The sequence below is a fragment of the Rhineura floridana genome, chromosome 11, assembly GCF_030035675.1.
Source record: "Rhineura floridana isolate rRhiFlo1 chromosome 11, rRhiFlo1.hap2, whole genome shotgun sequence".
Lineage (NCBI taxonomy): Eukaryota > Metazoa > Chordata > Lepidosauria > Squamata > Rhineuridae > Rhineura > Rhineura floridana.
Genome location: NC_084490.1, coordinates 42,215,037 through 42,236,880, shown reverse-complemented (window position 1 = coordinate 42,236,880; position 21,844 = coordinate 42,215,037).

The window sequence follows — 21,844 nt, the reverse complement described above, 5'->3', positions numbered from 1 at the left end:
ATCTGCTTAAAACATTTAAAGACCCTCCATGGCGCAGAGCAGTAAGCAGCGGTAACGCAGCCGAAGCTCTGCTCACGGCCGGAGTTCGATTCCAACGGAAGGAGGAAGTCGAATCTCCGGTAAAAGGGGTCGAGGTCCACTCAACCTTCCATCTGTCCGTGGTCGGTAAAATGAGTACCTGGCATACGCTGGTGGGTAAAGAAAGACTGGGGAAGGAACTGGCAAAACCACCCCATATATACGGTCTGCCTAGTAAACGTCGCAAGATGTCACCCTAAGAGTCAGAAACGACTTGCACTATAAGTGCAGGGACACCTTTACCTTTTAAAACATTTATGCCTACCTGCCATGTAGATGCTGGGGTATTTTAATCTCTTTTTAATTTACTGTTGATTTTAATTGTTTTTTAAATGTTTTTAATTACTTGTTTTTAACTGTTTTTATTGATAAGTTTAATATTTCTAGAAAACCATGTGGAGGTTTTGTGATTATATATATACATATATACTGTGTAGATAAGAGATGAAACAAAATCATACCAATTTGACATTTGGCAAAAGTTTTGGGTCTGAATTTTGCAAATGTTCACATTTGGAAAGGTGAAATCTTAAACAATTTAAATAAGACTTTTAAGGCTATAGCATTTGGTTGGCAAAGTCAGGACTTTTTCGTCTTTACTTGTTCTGAAGAACATTCACATTAGAATACAGATTTGAATTTCTGCAAGTATGTTCAAACTAGGAGAAGTTGCTTGAGAATTTCCCACTAGTTGTCACATAGATATCCGTCTTCTGAACATGTAAAGGCTCCAATCTCATATACACTTTACTGTCACAGTAAGCACCACTGAATACAGTGGGTTGTATTCCACTAAGTCCAACTCAGAGAAGACCCATTGAAATTAATGAACCTAAGTTAGTTGTGTCTATTAACTTCAATGGGTCTACTCTGAGTAGGACTGCCACTGAATACCACACAATGAGACTTACTTCTGAGTAAACACACCTAGGATTAAGTCAGATTGTTTGCTGGATCTTGTACCTACCTTTCAGTGCAGGACATGAGTAAAAGACAGGATGGTCCAGTGGCTTGAGAACATTGGCTCTGATATGAGTTCAGATCCCAGTTTCTCCTTGGGCTTAGCTTTGGCAAGCCTTTTATAGATGAGGCACAATTAAGCTTAAAATAACAACTTTCCCAGTGCTGCTAATGAACCCATGACTGAGCAGGGATTCCAGCTCATATCTCGAAGAGATCCAGTGCCTACCTTGTAGGGTCATTGGTGGCAATGGGAGCTTTTCTCCCAATGCAAATAGCAGCTTTGGGTGGGGATGGGGGAGATTTTAATTGGGACTGCTGCAGGGTGGAAAAAGTTAAACTCCTCCTCCCCATGTGCCACGGTCCTGATCCTGGTCACCCACCCCCACTTACAACTTACCGCAGTGCCACTTACTGTTGTAAAAACAACAACATAGATTAAAGTAACATGCTTGTGGTTTGGCCCTGAGAGGGCAAATACTATTAAATACTCATCACTTCCAAATGTGGAAATATACACATACTTATAATGATGTTTGTGGCCCCTTCTTGGAAAGCACAGGAGGCGGGAGAGAGCTGTTGCTTGCAGGTCCAGCTTTTGGGCTTCCCATAGGCGTGTGGTTGGCCACTGTGAGATCAGAATGCCGAACTAGATGAGCCTTTGGCCTGATCTAGCAAGGCTTTTCTTATTTTCTTACGTTATTATGTTCCTTCTCCCATTATTGTTTTTGTTTAAAAAATCACTATTTATTTGTTAATTACATTATTATTTTGGCTTTCCACCTGACTGTTCTTATGAGCCAAGGGCTCTTCCTACGTGTATGTTGTCCTCTGTATCTGTACTTTGGATGGAGTATGTTGTGCGTGGGTGTGCATACAAAAGTGCACATGCCCTTTAAGGTTGAATGCACTTGTGCAATAAGTTGCAATCCTTTCCATGATTCATGGTTCCCAGCTCCCTGAGCCCACAGACCTGAACTTCTGAGTTGCTGTGATGTGTTGTTGTCGTTGTTTTGCATATATGCAAAGATGTGGCAGCTTGTCATGTGCTTGCTAAAGTTTGTGGGTGAGTCTTGATGTTTAGAGATGGGGAGGGGGAATGTGCAGAGATACTTCTGGTACACAGGGCCAGAGGAAGCTGCCTTATACTGAGTCAGGTCATTGGCCCATCTAACTTGGTATTGCACAGGCAGCAGCTCTCCAGTATTTCAGGCAGGAGATATTATCAGCCAGATCTGGAGATACCAGGGACTGAACTTGGGAGTTTTCACATGCAAAGAACATGCTCTACCACTGAGCTATGGCTCTTCCCCTAAACCAATGTATCCTGGTTTGTGTGCAGGATTGGGATAAGGGTCAGCTGAAGCTGTGCGCTGGCTAAGAATGTGAGGAGAGTATTTGTGTAGGTGGCTAGGTTTAGGGCGTACATAGGTTTGTTAAGTGCACATGGATTTAAATAGATGCGAGGGCAAAAAGGTTCATCTCTGAGTACATGGCTGAGATATGTGTCTGAGCAAGCATATGTGGGAGAGAAGGTCTGCAGGGTGTGTACATGTATATATGCTAAGGAGTGGTGGGCACCAAGCACATCAAAATGTGCATAGGGATATGCCATGCAGAGAGCCAAAACATTTTGCAAAACCCCCATACAGGACTGAATGTGCAGCCTTTGAGAAGCTGCCATTTCAAAACGTGAAACATTTTATTATGAAATTGGATACATTTGTTGTTTTTTCAGGGACACCTTTGCTTAAGCCTTGTTGATAGATTTGAAGGCAACTTGGCCCCAAATTCAGTAACATACAACCTTGTATTTCTAAGGCTGCAATCCTATACACACTTATCTGGGAGCGAGCCCCATTGAACTCTGTGGGACTTGCTTCTGAGTAGACGTGTCTAGGACTGCACCGGAAAAACTACTCTAGCAGTATCCATAATGGGGAATAATTGCTCCCCCTCCACAATCAAAATAGAACAAATGAGGAGAATGTATTGGAGATTCCCTCCCCCAATCTATTTCAACCCTTTTATAGTTTTCTCTGTTTCTTATCTCTGTCTGTCCATGCCCATATTATATACCACCAACATTAAGAAGAAAAAACAACAACACTGTGGCGGTGAACAATGTAAAATCAACAATAAAATTACTTTCATAAAAGCACAAAATATATCACAAATCAGTAGATCAGCGTAATCCGTAATCATAGCTGGCTCACCTGTCAGGGAAAGCCTGGGTGAAGAGATGGTGAGTTTTAAGCAGGCGCCTAAATGCCAACATTGTAGGTGCCAGGCTGATGTTCATTGGGAGCACATTCCAAAGGGCAGGTGCCACTGCCATGGTGGCCTTGGTGGACATCATGCAAACCTTGAGAGCATATGACCCTACCCGGAGTGTCTCTCCAGAGGATCCAAGTAACAGGGCAGGGGGATACAAGATAAGGTGCATATGTATGTCAGAGAGCTCATGTGTAAAGGGGGTTATTGCAAGTTGTTTGTTCACCTTGTGCTGGTCCCAGCATGGGCTGATCAATGCACACAGCCTTCGAATAACACCCCCTCCCCGTTTCCCCTGCATAGCTAAACTACCTACATTGCCTGGGGATTCTTCACTTATTTCCAGTTGGGCAATTGTTTGTGTCTTTAGGGGGAGAGCAGTATGGGGCTGCAGTGTGAATGCCCCCTCCCCAAATGAATGCCTTGTGTTTTCACAATGCTTAGGGCTGGCCTGCTGTTGATGATTCATTTGTTACATTTACATCTCACCTTTCCTCCAAGGAGCTGGTGTGGTCTGTGTGGTTCTCTTCCCCGCTTTTATCCTCACAACAATTCTGTGAGGTGCATCAGTGTAAGAAATCATGACAGGCCTGAGGTCAGCCTGTGCGCTTCATGGCTGAGTGGGGATTTGAACCTTCATTTCTTTGCCCTTGGTTCCCCCCCCCCAAAGCTCAGTGATAGACCATCTGCTTTGTATGCAGAAGGTTCCTGGTTCAATCCCCAGCATCTCCAGGTAGCGCTGGGAAAGATTCCCTGCCTAAAACCTTGGATAGTCACTGCTAGTCAGTGTAGGCAAGACTGCGCTAAATGGACCAATGCCCTGACTCAGTATAAAACAGCTTCTTATATTTGTGTACTCCAATCGCTATACCACCTTGCCCTTCAGTTGGTTGCACCAGATGCACTTCCAGGCCTTTATAGCTCCCTGTCCCCCCCATACTACCTCACCCAATTGCTTTTCTTTGTAGCAAAGCTCTCTGCCAAAATGCTGGTGCCTTGCAGAACTGGGAAACAAAGGGACCAGATGGCTTGGCCTGACTTCTAATTTAGCTCCTGAACTTCCATCCTTCTTTCTCCAGGCTGAAACAAACCTCTGAGCCAATGAGATTTTTATTACTGTTCTTTCTTCTGGTGGCAGCTGGTGGCTCCATGGTCAGTGGGGCAGCAGAATCCGCTCCAGGTTTTAGTCTGAACTTTCAAGGCGCTGAAGCGGATTTCACTGTCCCAGTGTCATGGAGCTGCCAGCCACCACTGCTTTCTTCTGTGCTGTCTGGTTTGGTGCAACAGTGGGCTCTTCCTTATTCCCTTGTTTGAATGGCAATCTATGGCTTTGAGAGCAAATGGGGCGTAGTAGTTAGACAAGGGACTGGGGAGACCAGAGTTCTAATCCCCACTTAGTTCACTGGATGACCTTGGGCCAGTGTCTCTCAGCCTCTCGGGGCTATTGTGGGGAAGACCGCTTAGCTCCTTGGAGGAAAGGCAGGATATACATGTAATAAATAAGTACATAGGATGCTTAATTTGAACCAGGGCTCACACCGTGAACATGTTTGGAAAACTTAGGCCAAACTTTGGAGCATGTACAGACTTCATGCCATTCAGATGTGGACTTTGCTGAGGTCTCTGACCTATCCCTAATTGTATTCTCCATCAGAAGAAGAAAAGCTTAATGGTACAGAAGACAGAAATAGACCAGTGGCAAAGTTACTGAAGGATATAATAGTGTAATTGATTCCCCCTTCATTAGAATTTTCCCTCCCCTAGTCAGAAAATTTAATTTCACCTCTGGCATTTTTTCTTCCCCCCCCTCGACATTCCTGCTCTGAATAAACTCCAGCATAATATTTGGTGCTCCTAGGAACACTTTGAAATGGATCTCATGAGCATGGAGACATGAGGATCATTATGTCAGAACTGCTTATCCATCAAGCATTTCTAGAGTTGTGAATAGGCATACCCACATCACCCCCCTGGAAAAGTGATGTGCGGAGTGAATTCACATCTGATGTTTCTACATGTGTGCAGTTTTAGAATCATCCCACAAATTCATCTCCTGTGTGTGTGAGTGAGGTGCCCTCCAGATGTTTCTGGAAGTGGGCTCCAACTCCCGTCAGCCCCAGCCAGCAAGGCCAATGGTCAGAGGTGGTGGGTGTTGTTGTTTGCCAACATCTGGAAGGCCACAGATCTCTGCCTTTCCCTCTGCTTCCCTTTTGCAACATGCTGTAGAGCAGGCGAAGGGAACATCCTGGACAGATCTCCATTATAATTTTTCTGCTTTTTTCTTCCTTAAGGGGACATTGTTCATTTAAACTCTGATCTTGAGGAAATAAGATAAATGAACTCTAAAAGACAAACATGACCAGTTCAAAACCATGCTTGAAATTCTAACTTGGCAGTTTCTGTGTCTGAATCTCAGTCTTCAGATTTAAAGTTTTTGGACAAAACATCTTTGTGCATTTTGGGGTACGGAGCTGAGTTTTTGGTTTGGATGGGATGTTTTGTGAATAACTGTAGTCAAATTTTGGCAGTGACACTCCATTTTTCATCGCCAATGTTGGACTTAGCACATGAATTATGAGGGAAACCCTATCAAAGCACATGCAAATATTTCAAAGTATTGACATTTTTCAGTTTCCAGGTCAAAGAATGAGGCTAACAGGTCAGCTTAGAACCCATACTCACTCCCACCTACCTCCCACCTCCCAGAAACTCTCTTGTAGAAATGAACTACTCTGGAGAAGCTTCTATTCCTGCAACATTAACAATTATACCAGGAGATATCTCATGTAGTGTTGGCTTCGAAAAAGATAACTCAGGTGCCTTGTATGGCATATATCCTTTAATAAATTATATAATTGCCCAACAATTCATTTTCTGTTAAGTTGGTCTTTGCTTTTTCTAGACAGCCAGACATGTCACTAAACATTATGTGGGCGGGGAAAATAAAGTGGAACCATTCACCCTTCTTTTCTCTTTCCTCTTTTTACAATTTAAATATTTAGTGCTATTTTCTTCTCTTTACAACTGGCCAGTTTACAAGCCTTTTTCTTGTGTGGCAACGAAAACCCTATTTGCCTTTTCTTTTATATATCACCATCAGTTGTGTATGGCACTGTACAGAGTACAAGAGAACAGGTCCCTGCCCCAAGGAGCTTACAATCTAAAATCCAACACGGGATAGTCATTGGAATTTGCCATTTTTCCTTCTTCCACCCCAGATTATTTTTTAAAAAACTGGGGTGATGGAGGAAGATGTTGTTCAATAACGGCCACCAAAATTCCAGTCCATGCCTTCCAAAGCTACAAAGGAAGTGACCTTCAAAATATTGAGTAACATCTTTATTTAGTGCCTGCATGCTGACATTCTGCTCCTAATGTGTTTGTATGACAAGAAAACTTTCTGAACGAATGTGACACTCATGTGACGTGTGCATTACTCATATATGGTATCCTCTTGTTTACATAGAAAAAGTCAATTTAGGAATGCACAGCACAACAGTACCACCTACTTGGAATTGTCTAGTACTGCAATACTGTCCATATCCTGTAAAGCAGGAACTGGGAACCTGCAGCCCTCCAAGACATTGTTGGACTTCAACTCCCATCAACCCCAGCCAACATAGCCGATAGTCAGGGATGCTGGAAGATTCCCAGAAGATTCCCATTCCTGCTGTAAAGGTGGAGAGGAATTTGTTGTTGACTTTGGGTGTTGCATCCTTCTTTTCTTCATCTTCCTTTTTACCATCTCAGCTTTGGAATGGAAATGGACTGTCTTCAAGTCGATTCCAACTTATGGCGACCGTATGAATAGGGTTTTCATGGTAAGCAGTATTCAGAGGGGGTTACCATTGCCCTGAGGCTGAGAGGCAGTGCCTGGCCCAAGGTCACCCAGTGAGCTTCATGGCTGTGTGAGGATTCAAACCCTGGTCTCTCAGGTCATTGTCAAACACTCTAACCTCTACCTAGGCCGTGCCCAGGTCTCATCCCCCTCCTGCCAAGCAGCTATTATTTGAAGGCTTTTCCTGGGCTCTGTTGCCCAATGTTCTTCTCTACTCCATTCAGAAAAAACAGCTCTGTAAATGTCAGAATATGCTCTGAATATTCAGAATATGTTCCCTTTCTGCATTAATTGCAAACTTCTGGTCCTCTTTTCTAAATCTCTCCACCTCTGGGACCAGGGTATTGAAAAGATCACCTTCTCCCATAGGAGTGTGACCATCCATTCAGATCATCAGCTGGGGCTTTGCTTTGGGTACCCTTTGCTTTCACCTAGCAGCACTGTTTGTCTTTTCTATTATCACCCCTCCCAGGGGGTTTCTTAGGAGATGGCCCAGCCCCCCAATAGCCGTGGGTCTTTTGTGGTGAGTGAAGCGAGGAGGGGTGTAGCCCCTAGTATATTGTTGTTTTTACAGTTTTTAGTCTTGTTTTTACACTTGTTTTTAAAAAATTTAAGTCACTGAGTTTGTTTTAACACATTTGTTTTAAACTGTTTTTACTAATGTATTTTATATTGTTGTGACCTGCCCTGGGACCTCCTGGTGAAGGGTGAGTAATAAATTTAATAACAATCACAGCTATAATACTTTAGTTCTTTTTTGTGTTTTCTAACTGAGCTGTGTTTCAAACTTTTGTTCAAAGAAGAAACTGGGAACTAGTAACCAACGTCAGCATCATACACTATCATTTTATCTTGAACTTTTCCTTGGTGAAACAGCCCCATCTGCTGGCTTTTGCAATGTGATAAACAACAACGGCTTTTTACTGAGAAGCAAGAACTGGTCGGCATGGGATTCAGTGAGAGACATTTCATAGAATCATAGAACAGCAGAGTTGGAAGGGGTCTCTAAAGCCAGCACATCTAACCCCCTACACAGTGCAAGAATCCAACATAAAGCATACCCAACAGTGCCTCTTGAATGCCCCCAGGGCCGGTTCTAAAGGGTGGCCAGGTTGGGCACTGGCCCGAGGGCCCCGGAGCTATAGGAGCCCCTGAGGGGCCCTCCGCTCCCCTTCCATGATCCACACCCCCACATCCCCTACTTACCTGTCAGCCGGCTTTTTAGCATTGCCCTTAATGAAGATGGCGGCCGCAGCTTCCCTAAGGTACTGAAGCCATTGCCGCCATCTTAGTTGATGGCAGAGATGTGCGCGCATAGCACACACATGTGCCATCAACAAAGATGGCAGCGGAGGCTTCATTCCCCTTAGGGAAACCGTGGCCGCCATCTTCATTAAGAGCAATGGTAAAGACTAGACAGGTAGGGGGGCTGTGGGGGGGCGTGCGCATGCGTGCACGTGCACACCCACCCACCGGGGGGCCAGGGCAAGCTGATGCCCAAAGGCCCCCGCATGCCTGGAGCCGGCCCTGAATGCCTCCACTGCTGGAGAGCCCACCACCTCCCTAGGTCTGTAGTTCCATTGTCACACTGATCTAACAGTTACTTTTAAGCATGCACTTAACTTTTCCAGCAAAGTCAATAGGAATCAAAGGCACATGCAGTGCAGTGGAGGCCCCTCATTAAGGACAGGTGGGGCACTGTCCACCCTAACCACCCTAACCTATACCCCAGTCCCTTCTCTGTTCCTTACATTCATATTCAATACATTACCTATAGCCCAGTACCCTTTATCTGTTCCTTATACAGTATACATATTCAGCACAGTACCTCATATTTAAAGACATTCTGAACTTGTTTCTGCCAGTCTGTTCTGGCCAATCATCTCTGGATAGCACAACCAATCACAATCATTGCTATGGTCCCACACCTGTCTCCAGGGTTAAAATTATAGTAGGAATGGCTTAGGGAGGGCAGGGGTCCTCTCAGCACCTCCAGTTTGATTTTATTTCCCATAGAATAAGCTCAAACCAATCAGGAGGAGTCCCTCAGAAATGCATTGGAAGTTCCACAGCATTAGGGCAGGATTATGAAGAGCCTCCCCAATGTATTTCAATCTGAGCCAATCAGCTGCAGGCATGCATTTGTAATCTTATTGACTCCTCTCTGAGTTTGCGTTGCTGTTCCCTCACTTTTGCAAGCAGCAGGCTAAAGCAGCAGGAAGCATGATTCTTTCTCCTCAGCCAGCCTTTGAAAGTAGCAGCAACATTTCTGTGTGAGTTCAGTTCAGTATTTGATTGTGCAGAGTAGGTGTGTGTGTGTGTGTATGTTGCTGCATGGGGAGCAAGGGGAAAACACTGCAGAGTGGCGTGTGGGCAGGGCCGGATTATCCATTATGCTTAGTAGGCTGAAGCCTAGGGGCCCCAAGCTCTTGGGGGCCCGTGCACAAGAGCTTCCAAACCGCCCGCCATCCCCCCGCTTCACTTACCTTTTTTTCTGCTGTTTTTTGCGGTTTGACATCAATCAAGATGGCAGCCGAGGTTTCCCAAAGGGGCTGAAGCCTCTGCCGCCATCTTGGTTGATGGCACGCATGCATGCTACATGCGCGCATTGCTGCCATCAACCAAGATAGCAGCAGAAGCTTCAGCCCCTTTGGGAAACCTTGGCTGTCATCTTGATTGATGGCAAACCTGCGTGGAAAAAAGCGGAAAGGTAGGGAGAAGGGCCCCCCAAACACCAATCAGCCTAGGGGCCCTCCTCAGCTTAATCCAGCCCTGAGTGTGGGGTATGCTTTGGTCCTGATGGTCCTTTTGCTGACTGTTGGAGAAGGAGGAAGAGGTGGTGGATGGCAGTGCTGGTGGTAGGTAGGCCCTGGGCCCTTGGCCCTGATGGGTCTTTTGCTGAATGTTTGAGGGGAGGGAGAGGAGTATGGCAGTGTGTGTGTGTGGGGGGGGTATGCCTTGACCCCAGCCCTGATGGGCCTTTTGCTAACTGTTGAAGAGGGAGGGACAGGAGGAGGAAGGAAAAGCAGGACCCAAATGGATTGCTCTGTGTGTGTGAGGGGGTGTTAATTGATGTTTTGCATCTAACCAGGTGTAGCTTGAAATAAAAGAGTGGCCACTGTGTTGTCTGCGTGTGTAGACAGGCAGAAAGAGAGAGTTGTTTAGAAGCATTGCTAGTGTTGTTCATGGCTGAGTAGGCAACTTCCAAATCCTGGTCCAATGCTCTAACCATTGCATTTATACATATATACAGGGCTGGTTCCAAAGGGCGGCCAGGTTGGGCACTGGCCTGAGGGCCCTGCAGCTACAGGAGCCCCTGGGGGCCCCTCCACTCCCCTTCCATGATCCGTGGCACGAGCCGCGCCATGGATAGCAAGACAAGAGCTTCTGAGCCACCGCCCGCCACCATCCCCTTCGCTTCACCTACCTTTCTCTGCTGTTCTTTGCGGCTGTGCGCACTGCATGCGCAGGGTTGCCATCAATCAAGATGGCAGCCAAGGTTTCTGTAAGGGACTGAAGCCTCTGCCGCCATCTTGGTTGATGGCAGCAATGCATGCGCAGTGTGCACAGCTGCAAAGAACAGCAGAGAAAGGTAGGTGAAGAGGGGGAATGGTGGTGGGGGATGGTGGTGGGCGGTGGCAGCGGGTGGCTCGGAAGCTCTTGTCTTGTGATCCACGGTGCAGCTCATGCCACGGATTGCAGAAGGGGAGCAGAGGGGCCCAGGGCAGGCTGATGCCCAAGGGCCCCGGCATTCCTGGAGCCGGCCCTGCATATATAAATCCTCATTTTGTTTTATCGATAATTTTATTGTCTTTTGTGGACCCCTTCTAAACCAAAGTAAGGCACTTTTCAGTTTCTTTAGGTTCTATTTGTAAAACTGCAATCAGGGCTGGCCCCAGACATGCCAGGGCCCTTGGGCACAAGCCTGCCCCAGGCCCCAGCACTCTGCTTCTGTGATTCGCAGCAGGATCACTGCCACGGATCGCACGGTGAGAGCTCTGGACCCTGCCATTCCCTTGCTTCAACCTCATGCCAGGGATGCGCACGCACATGCGTGCCATCAGCCAAGATGTCGGCAGAGACTTCAGCCCCTTAGGAAAACTCGACAGCTATCTTGGTTAAGGGCAGCGCTGCGTGTGCAACCGCACAACAGCCGAGAAAGGCAGGTTGAAGCAATGGTGGGAATGGCGGGGGTCCGGAGCTCTCGCCGTGCGATCCGCGACAGCAATCCTGCCGCGAATCGCAGAAGGGGAGTGCAGGGGGCCGTCTGCCAGGATCCCACCTGGCTACCCTTTGGAGCCGGCCCTGACTGTAATGTTTAAGCATCCACAGAATCTTTCAATGCAAGAGGATGGGAAGAAAACCAGACCTTGACCATGACCCTGTGATCTCATTGGCCATGTCCCTATGACCACAGCCCCACCAGTTTAAGAGGGCACAAGGTGCCGCTGATGCACTGCAGTCCTGTGCATATTCAGTCAGAAGCATCCTATTGAGTTCAACTAGACTCATTCCCCTAGATGAGTGTGCATTAGGATTGCAATCTTAAATATGCATTTAACTCTTCCAGTGAAGTCAATGAGATTTAAAAGTGTGCAACTAGATCATATCCTGATCCATCAGGGCTGTTTTTATGTTATTATGGGGAAATGGGGCCAGGGTGTTGCAGGGGAAGGTGGGGGAACTGCTTACCTGTTTCACAGAAGCAGCTTCCTGGGAGGGGCGAGGTGGTGGAGGTCAGAGCAGTGCAAATGCATCACACAGGAGTGCTGGATTGGCTCCACTGGGGTGTTTGCACTGCACCGGCCTTCCCAACACCTTGCCCCTCCCCATCCTGGTAAACCACAGTCTCCCACCTCCCAGAAAGCTAGAGGAGCACCTACACCCTTCCAGCAAGCCACTTCTGCTATTTGTTTGTTCTTTTGTTTAAAACACAGGCAGGGAACCTCAGATCCAGAAGCTGAATGTGGCCCACCAGGCCTCTTTATCAGGTCCTTGGGACTCTAGCCAGGCCTCTTTGGCCCTACTGCTCTGTACCCTCCTCAGATGTTTTTGCCTGGCTGGAATGTGTCCTTGAACTCTGACGGCACCTCTTTTCTTTCCTGAATGGAGGATAGAGAGGAGCATGTGTAGGAACTAGCCTATTGTACAAAGGTAACATTCACATTTGTTGCTGTGCCCACTTTCACCTCTTTTTTAAGAAATGTGATTCCTCCTTTTTTTCCCTTGCAGTGCATCACTGGCTACCCTAACGGTAGGGCCGGCCCTGCATAAGGCGGCTTATGTACCTGCTCAATCTGGACAATCCGTTGCTGGGAGTGGCACCCTGATCTATACCTCCAGACTTTTGGCCTCCTGCCTGGCTGGCTTGTCAGCCTGAAGCCCACCTGCCTCTGAAGTACCTGCCCGCCCAAGGCTGAGTGCCTGGCAACAACAGCAGGTTGGAAAACTTGCAAACGTGGCTACACCCCTTCTGAGAAGTATTTTTAACTTAATTTAATTCAGACTGCTTTAGGGGCTATGTGCTCTCCCACTGTACCATTCAGCTCAAGCACAGAGGAAAGCTGCTCTAGCCTCTGGAGAGAGAAAAAGATGAAGAAGAAAAGGCACTCACAGCCAGAGTGAGCTACTTGAAATTCCCTTTTATTTCAGTGGGAGAGATTTCATCATTAGCTTAAGCCACAATGGCATTAAGTCTGCCAATGATGGGCAGCAGTAAAGCTACCCCGGTTTCCTGGAGCAATCCCCTGACATTTAATAAACTATTTCCCCGCCCCCTTTTATTTCATTTGTTGAGGGTGAGTCTCTTCTCCCCCCACTGGGACGTGAGTTAACATGCACCCTAATCAATTTTAAACCAGGAGTGGGAGACCTTTTTCATCCCAAGGGCCGCATTCTCATCTGGACAACCTTCTGGGGGCCTCACTCCAGTGGTGAGCTGGGCCTGAGGCAAAAGTGAGTGGAGCAACAAAATGTCAATGTTTCCTTTGTACAGGAAGCAGTAAGCTAGTTTCTACACACACTCACACCCCTCCCTCTCTGTCCGCCATCCAGGCATGATGAGGATTCAAGGATACGTTTTGGCCAGCCAAAAATACTCAAGGAGCATAGAAAGGTTGACCAGTGAGGGATGGGGCCTGGGGAGAAGGTGGGTGTGGCCTAGGGAAGAGTCCCAAGGGCCAGACAGAGTGGCCTGGAGGGTCATATTTGGCCTGAGGTTCCTCACCCTAATGTAGCCCAATCTTGTCTGCTTTGACTTGCATTGCATTGGCTGTATGTTTCCGAGCTTGATTCAAGGTGCTGGTTTTAACCTATAAAGCCTTACATGGCTTGGGACCACAATACCTGATGGAACGCCTCTCCTGAGATGAACTGACCCGTACACTACGCTCAACATCTAAGGCCCTCCCCTGGGTGCCTACTCTGAGGGAAGCTGGGAGGCTGGCAACAAGGGAGAGGGCCTTCTCAGTGGTGGCCCCCAAATTATCATCAAATCATCTTCTGAGTTGCCTCTGTGCACCCCCTCCAGTAGCTGTCTTATCTATTTAGGTAGCTGAGGAAGGTGATGCTGGGATTCTGACACCTCAGCAGTTGTGTAGCCTCGATGGTAAGGCTGGTCCTCTGGATGAACTATGGATAAGGATGGAAAGATCTGTCTGTTTCAGTTCTCTCAGTTTCTCATTTTTCCAATGTTAAATTCAGTTCTCTACGATGATCTGTGAATTTTTTTTTAAATCCTCATGAAAATTCTCCATTTTAGTGCAAATTTCTCCAAATAAACACATTTGTAGGCAGTTTTGACAAAGGTACACATTTTTGCAAGCCATTTCTAATCTTTTCAAGCCTTTTTGCATGTTATTTTCATTCATGTATTTGCACATTTCCCCCTAACATGTTTAGTTAGTGAACTGCATCCCAAAAGTCTCATAAATGCAAATTTTGATTCGGTTCTCATACTGTTTTGGAAATTGCGAATTTGATAAAATTCTGCTTGAAATTCAAACTGAATTGAAATTCTCACCCATCCCTAATTATGGATGAACAGGTCTGAAGACAATCACCAGCAAAACCAGAATTTTGTCCTTTTACTATGTGTGTTTGTTCATCCCACCCATCATCACTAATACAACATAGGAAAACTGGTCCATTTACTTTAGGTTATGATCACAGTGTGGCAGTGAGGAATGAGTACCTTCTGTGAAGGGGTCTGACCGGACATGCCTCCACCACATTTTTATTTTGCAATAATGTCTCTTTTTACAAAAAACCCAAAACAACCCACGTGCAATTATGTATTGCAGAATTGCATGTCATAAACTTTGCAGCACAGAGATGAGGCTCTCACAGTGGTGGCTGGTGCCCATCAGGACTGGAAGGGCAGAAGGCAGGGAAGCCCAAGAGTAGGTGGAGCCAGAGCCAATGACAGGCGGAGCCAACTTATCCCAGTTTTGTCCTCCCTGCTGAGTCCTAGAAGAGCAACTCGAAGGAGGAAGATGACAAAAAGTTCTGCCCCCTCCCCGGCCCGGTTGTAAGTAAGAGGGAGGGGGGCTGGCTGACTGAGGGCAGGCGGAAGTTGGCGAGGCAGTGCCCAATTTGCCTTAATGAACCAGCCTCTGCTGGGGTGTGGTAAGACATAGGGAAGAGCAGATGTGGCTTGGTTTTATGGTGATGTAAGCTGCCTTTCGGATCATTTGAGGGGAGGTAGGAACTGAAAATATTTTAGATAAAGCTGGCTTATGCAGTCTATTGCCTAAAGATGAGGCATCTTCTGCTGAAAGTATAACCCCTGAAGCCTGCTTTCAGTTGGTTCAGTCTTGTGGGTGGGGTAAAGTCAGAGCAAACCCTACCCATGAAAAGAAGAAGGATTGTATATAATATAATCATAGGGACTTGTTGAACCTGTGGCCTTTCTTGACCTCGCTGAAACTGTAGTTCAGAGCAACAGTACAAAGTGATTCATTTCCTTAGAACTAAAGAAAAGAACTCTCAGTTGACTGTAAAGATATTTGCCAGAAAAAAAGGACTCATAGACAATGATTTTTTAAGTATTTGGGAGCTGAGAACCATACAAAATACCTAGTGTTATGCTTTATTTCGCAAATGAAAAAAAGTTTACAAGTCATTAATTAAATCTTTGCAAATTCATTTCTTTTGGCCCTTAATAACTTGCCAGGGATTACAAAAGGATTTCTGGCAGATTATGTTTTAAATTGTTTTTAAAAGATGTGTTTTAAATTTGTATATTTGTTTTTAATGTTTTTAGTTACTGTAAACCGCCCAGAGAGCTTTGGCTATGGGGCGGTATATAAATACAATAAATAAATAAATAAATAAAAAGGAAGATCTCATGGCCAACACCTCAACCCCTCTACTGGACTGCCTCTGTCACTACTGAGCTGTCATTACAGACTGATGAAAAGCATTTCCTGGTGCTTAACTTAAAGCAGGGATACTTTTAGAAAACTAATTCAATGGGGCTTACTCCTACGAAACTAAGGGTAGGAATTCATCTTGAATCTTTGGTCCATTTGCTGGACTCCACGTCAACTGTTAAAAATCAACTTGTCAAAGTCAATTGTTTTATACCTTTCCCCCTTAAAATTTATCAGCCTCAATAACTAGAAATATCTGGCAGTTGGTAGGGGGAGAGAAGATAAATTTAAGAACAGGAGAATATCAATCTAAGGGTACTTCCAGAGTGTCTCTACATTCAGGTACATACCAGCCAATTCAGGTTGTGTAGTTAAAGCTGATTGGGTGCTCTTGTGTGACAAACCTGCTCGCTCTCTCCACCCCCCCAAACCTTAGACTTTCTATGATAAAGACAGCTACAGGGAAATGCATTCGAAAGTGTGGGATAACATTTTGACACAATGTCTTATAACCCCCCTGTAAAGAAATCAGAATGAATGCTCAACAAACAGCTGGCATCTTCTAACCTTCCCGCAAATTTTGGGCAAACAAATCAGGTCTTTGGAAGCGACTCGAGTGAGGGAATTCACACTTAGAATTTTGATTAATATGTATATGCTCCAGTGGCCACTTGGTGGCAGAATAAAACAATTTTATCATAATGGTAGAAATGGATCTTAAACTTTCTACTGTCAAGGAACCATTTCCAGATAGGTATTTGGCTGCCAAATGGGCATCTTTATTTGTTGGACAGGATGCTGATGGGGTGTATTCTAGATTCCACTTTTTTGTTCGCATGAGCTTCTGTCCACACCTGTTGTGCCTCCTACGAACACAGCCAACATATTAGAACAGGCTGCCTTGGGATGTGGTGAGCTCTTCTTTGCTGGAAGAATTTCAGCAGAGGTTGAATGGCCACCTGTCAGGGTTGCCGTAGTTGTGTATCTTGCATTACAGTTCTTACACTGAGTAGGGGGTTGGACTAGATCAGCGGCGTCACTAGCAGGAGTGTGGGGGGGGTGCGGACCTCCGGCGCGCACCTCCCAGGTTTTCAGTCTCGCCCGCCTGCCTCCTGCTTTCAGTCTCGCCCACCTGCCTCCGAGGAGGAGTTGGCTGCGCCGACCTGGAGCGCTTCTCGGCTCCTTTGCTGGGCAACGGCGCAGGGCAGGGTGGGGCAGCTCTGGGTAGTGACGCCCCTGGACTAGATGATCTCCAAGATACCTTCCAATTCTAAAATTCTATGATGTCATGGTTCCCTGTACTTGCACAGGGAATCTTAGATATGACTCTTACCTGCCATTTCTGATCCACATGGAGGAACTCTCAATAAGTTTCTGAGGAACTCCCAGCTTTAGAATGTAGAAACATAGAAAACTGCCTTACGCTGAGTCAAACCATTAGTCCATCTAGCTTAGTGGTTGTCCAGGGTTTCAGGAAGGGGACACTTCTGGCCCTACATCTAGATGCCAGGGATTGAACCTGGGACCTTCTGCATGCAAAGCAGATTCTCTACCATCTGCCATGAGCCCTTCCCCTAGAACATACTTTGCAAATTTCACCTTTAAAGGCTTTATTCAACTTTACTTCCTTTCCATTCAAAAGGATTTTGCATGTGTTGGATTTATGGACAAAACTTTGAGAGGATTAGGAAGTCTCAACCTGCCAAACTACTTTGTCACTGTGATCACCTGGTCTGCCAAAAGTTTAATTTGGAAGAAACTCTGGGATTTTTTTAAAAAAAAACGAACCAGGGATACAAAAAATGGTGTTTTTTCTGTTGTGCAACCTGTGCTCTAACTGCTCAGTGGATGCTTTATTCTAAACAGGAGGCATCCATCCACTCCAGGGAATCTTCCCTAGCTTCAGAAGGGCTCTGAGTGCTGTAAAGAACATGATTCCTGCCCAGAGAACTGTTTACACTCTACTTCAGAGGGAAAAGATGGTGAAGGGGGGGGGTTGGAAGATGTAGGGAGGGACCAAGAACTATCTGAATCTTATTTGAACTGGAGGAGATGCAGCATTGCACATATAACCCAAATATAATGGACTATTTTCACTAATATATGCATTTTTATGCACACTTTACCCTAGTATATGCATTTTTGAACATACTACTGGGCTGGAGAACTGCACTGTAACATTTGGAGAAGTGCAAATTTTGAAGGGTGGCTGTTTCAGTATGCATTTTGTTTTGGGCAATGCAAATCAAATACTTTTGCTTTACACGTGAGCTCAGTTAAATTTCTCCCCTATCCCTAATAAACAGTATGTAACCCCTCCTGTCTCTGGCCCCTTAGTAATGTTTTTCCCCACCAGACAAGTCAACCATTCCCTGCTGCTTTGGAGAGAGAGGGAGACCAAAGGTGCTTCCAGATGACCAGTTTACTGAGCGTTCATCCTGATTTGTTTATGGGGAGATTAGACAATGTTGGCTATTTAATGAGCACTCATTCTGATTTCTTTCTGGTGAAGTTAGATGATGTTGCATCAGAGCAAGAGTTATCCCACACATTCCAGTGCCATCCCGGGCTCCTTCTGGGAGGAAGGGAGGGATATAAATTAAATAAATAAATAAACATTTCCCATCATTTTCCTTATTGCAAAAAGTTCAATCTTTTTGGGAAGTGGGTTTGTTGCACAAGACTTCATCAACTAAACTGCACAAACCAAAGTTTTCTGGTACTGTATGTGATTGAATCCCACCTCAATATAGCAACTGTATGAAAGCACCCACAGAGAAAGTTAAGGCCCAAAGTAGCATTTTTCATTGTTCAAAATACTTCATTTGCACACTGAGAGCTAATGGCTTAGAGGTCGGCTGTGAAAGGCCCTGGTTCTGAGTGTCCGACAATGAAAGGCCCAACCCTCCGCCCACTTCTGCGCCTCACTTTGAAGAACTAAGATTTCTAAAGCTTCCTTTGATGTCCTGGAGAAGGAAGTGAAACTGATTAAAGAATGCAATGAAACTGATCAGTAGCTGTTGCTGCCTGAAGGCCCGGAAACTGGTGTCTTCTCAAGAACATTGTGGCTTCCCTCCACCACCACCCCTGTCTGCATGGTTTAGAGAGCCAGACAAGGAGAGAGTCTACCCAAAAATACACATGTGAAACTGTTCAGGACAAACCCAAGTTGGAGCAACTGTTTTCCAAAGTGCTTTTGTCTGTAACATATCATTACAGCCATCATTCAGGCCTTCAGTCTTTCATAGCTAGACTACTACCCAGCACTCTTGGAACTGCCCTTGGAGATGGTACCAAAGCTTCAGTTGGTTCAAAAATTGGTGTAGGTTAGAGGGAGCACATAAGCACCCTTGCTTTCCAGCTGGGCTGACTCAGTGGAATTAATTGTCAGGAAGCAGACAAAAGAAAGTACTACTTCATGTAACATGGTGATTCCCAAACCTTTCCCCCCACAGACTGCTTGAAAATTGCTGAGAATCTTGGCAGACCACTTAATGATTTTTCTGCCTGTTGTAGCAGTTGTGATATGCTGTGCTAGTTAAAGTATGATTTTTTAAAATCTTACAGACGTGCCATGGACCACCTGAATGAAGCTTGTGAACCACTGGTGGTCCAGGGACACATACGTAAAACATAATCAGTGTATGTAATGCACTGCTGCAAGGTGTGGTGTGGACCTCTAGTTTAGATGACTTTAGGCAAATTCATAGAGGATAGATCAATCTATGACTATTGGCCATAGGTAGAACTTCCATGTCCAGAGGCTGTATATCACTGAATTCCACTGAAGGGGTCAGTAGAGGGGAAGAAAGGCCTGTTGTCTCTATGGCAGTCTTCAGATTCAGATTCATTTATCAGGGCTCTCCTTATGTCATCCTAATTCAACTTTCTCCAACCTGGTGTCCTCCACCTTTTTCTCTGTTTAGACTACAACTCAAATCATTCCTGACTACAGTTGCCAGATGTCTGGTTTTCACCTACAGACTCTAGATTTTTGGGGTCCTCTCAGCTTAATCTCTGGACTCTCAGCTTTCATTTTAAAAAAATTAAGTTTCTAAGTGGTCTGGTTCACGAGCTATACACCAAAACATCAGCTGCTCCCCCGCCCCGCAAATTCCATGAAATGATCTCCTAGCTGGCTGCTCTAACCTTTCAGTTTGTAGCCAATAAGTCAAGTCAGGGTTGTGATTAACAAGGGATTTCTGGGCCTCCAGGCAGTACCTAGACTCCATTGCAAGGTAGAAAACTAATGTTTTTTCCTGTTTACCTGTAAATCTCATAAATTGAGTAAGTATATAGTTTTCAGTAGTACAAAAAGTCTTTTTTTTTCTTGTGTTCAGGAGTCAAACAAGTTTAAATGCTGTTGAGGATGGCAGTGTTTTGAAAACCTTCCCAATATAAAGCTTTAATCCAACATTTGCTTTTCTGGGAGTAAAGCTGCAATGCTAATCTCACATACCTGAAGTAAACCCCATTGAATTCAGTAGGACTTACTTTTGAGTAGACGTGGCAAGGATTGTGCTGTAAATTAATGGGACTTTTGAGTGAACATAGCAAAGGATTGTGTTTGTGTTGTAAATCTTTCCCTCTCCCTCCAATCCTATTTTTAAAGCAATTAGACAGGATTTAGATATCACTGCTTTTATTATGTAGGAAACTAATATTGATTTATTTTTTTAAAAAGTTCTGCAGTGACCAACTCATTTTGACAATAAACTTATTATATGGGGTCTATGTATTTTTACATCTCCAGTGTGTGTGTATATATGGAGTCTTCCCAGCAACCCTGTGAGGTAGGATTGCTGACTGGAAACCAAGTCAACTCACAACAAGAAATAAATCCCTTTAAAATCCAATAACCATAAAAAAGTATAAACAGTTGCAAAACAGCTTAAAGTGGCATGATTCTGAATTTTGGGTTTGGTGAGTGAAGTTTCTTATCACTTGAGATTGCAGTTCTGTGCATGCTTCCCTGTTTGAGTAAGCACCATTGAATAGATTGGGACTTGCTTCTGAGTAAACAATCGTAGGATTGCACTGTAAATATCTTCACAGGTTGTGTAAATAATAAACATATTTGATAGTCATGCTTATATAAATATTTCTTCATACTGTGTCCCAATAAGTATTTGATTTCACACTATGGTTATACATTTTTTCCTCTACATTTTAAGCGTGCCCTTTTCCCTTGGGGTGGTCATGGTTCTCTGTTGTGTTCATCCTGAGGGGCAGATAGGCTGAGAGATGGTGAGTAGCCCATTGTTACCCAATAACCTTTATAGCTCATTTCCATTTTAAAAAATTAATTAAAACGATTTACATGCAGGCAAAGTTTATTAAATAGATCCACACAATACATCTAAAGCACATCCAACTTGCATTTAAAGTGCATTACTTCCCCTAAAGAATCCTGGGTAGGGTAGTTTCCCCCTCAGTTATGGTTCCCACCACCCTTAACAAACTACAGTTCCCATGATTCTGTGGTGGGATTCATGTGCTTCAAATGTGTGTTTAATGTGCTTTTAATGAATGATGTGGATCTGCCTTAGGTATTCTGTGCATTCATTAGTGACCTGAAAATATTAATTTTAAAAGATACTTTTTTAAATGGGGAAGGGCTGTAGCTCAGTGGCAGGGCATATGCTTTGCATGCAAAGGGCCAAAATTCAATTTCTGGAAAAGATTATTGCCTGGAATCCTGGAGAGCCGATGCCAGTCCATGTCATCAGTACTGAGCTAGATGGTATCAAATTGCCTGAGATTCTTTTGTTTCTAAAAGTGGAAAGAGACCCAAGGGCCACAGTAACTCCAAAATTGATTTATGCATTTATTTACAACATTTATATACCGCTTTATTGTAAAAAAATCTCAAAGTGGTTTACAGAATAAAATTATTGGTAAAAACAGTTAAAGACAAGTATTTAAAAACATTCAAAATAATAAAACCAACAATGAGTTAAAACAGATAAAAAACACAATAGCTTCTACATGCCTGGGTAGGCTTGCCTAAACAAGAATGTTTTTAGCAGGTGCTGAAAAGAGTACAACAAAGGTGTCTGCCTAATGTCAATAGGCAGGGAGTTCCAAAACGTAGGTGCTGCACACTAAAGGACTGATTTCTTATGAGAGCAGAATAAGTACTATGTGACACCTGTAGCATGGAAAGCACACCTTGAACTTGGCCTGGTAGCAAATTGGCAACCAGTGCAGATTTCAGAGCAGAGGTATTATGTGCTGATAGGGTCTCACTCTTGTCAGCAATTGTGCCACAGCATTCTGCACTAGCTGCAGCCCCTGGGTCAGGTTATGCTGCATGGGGATT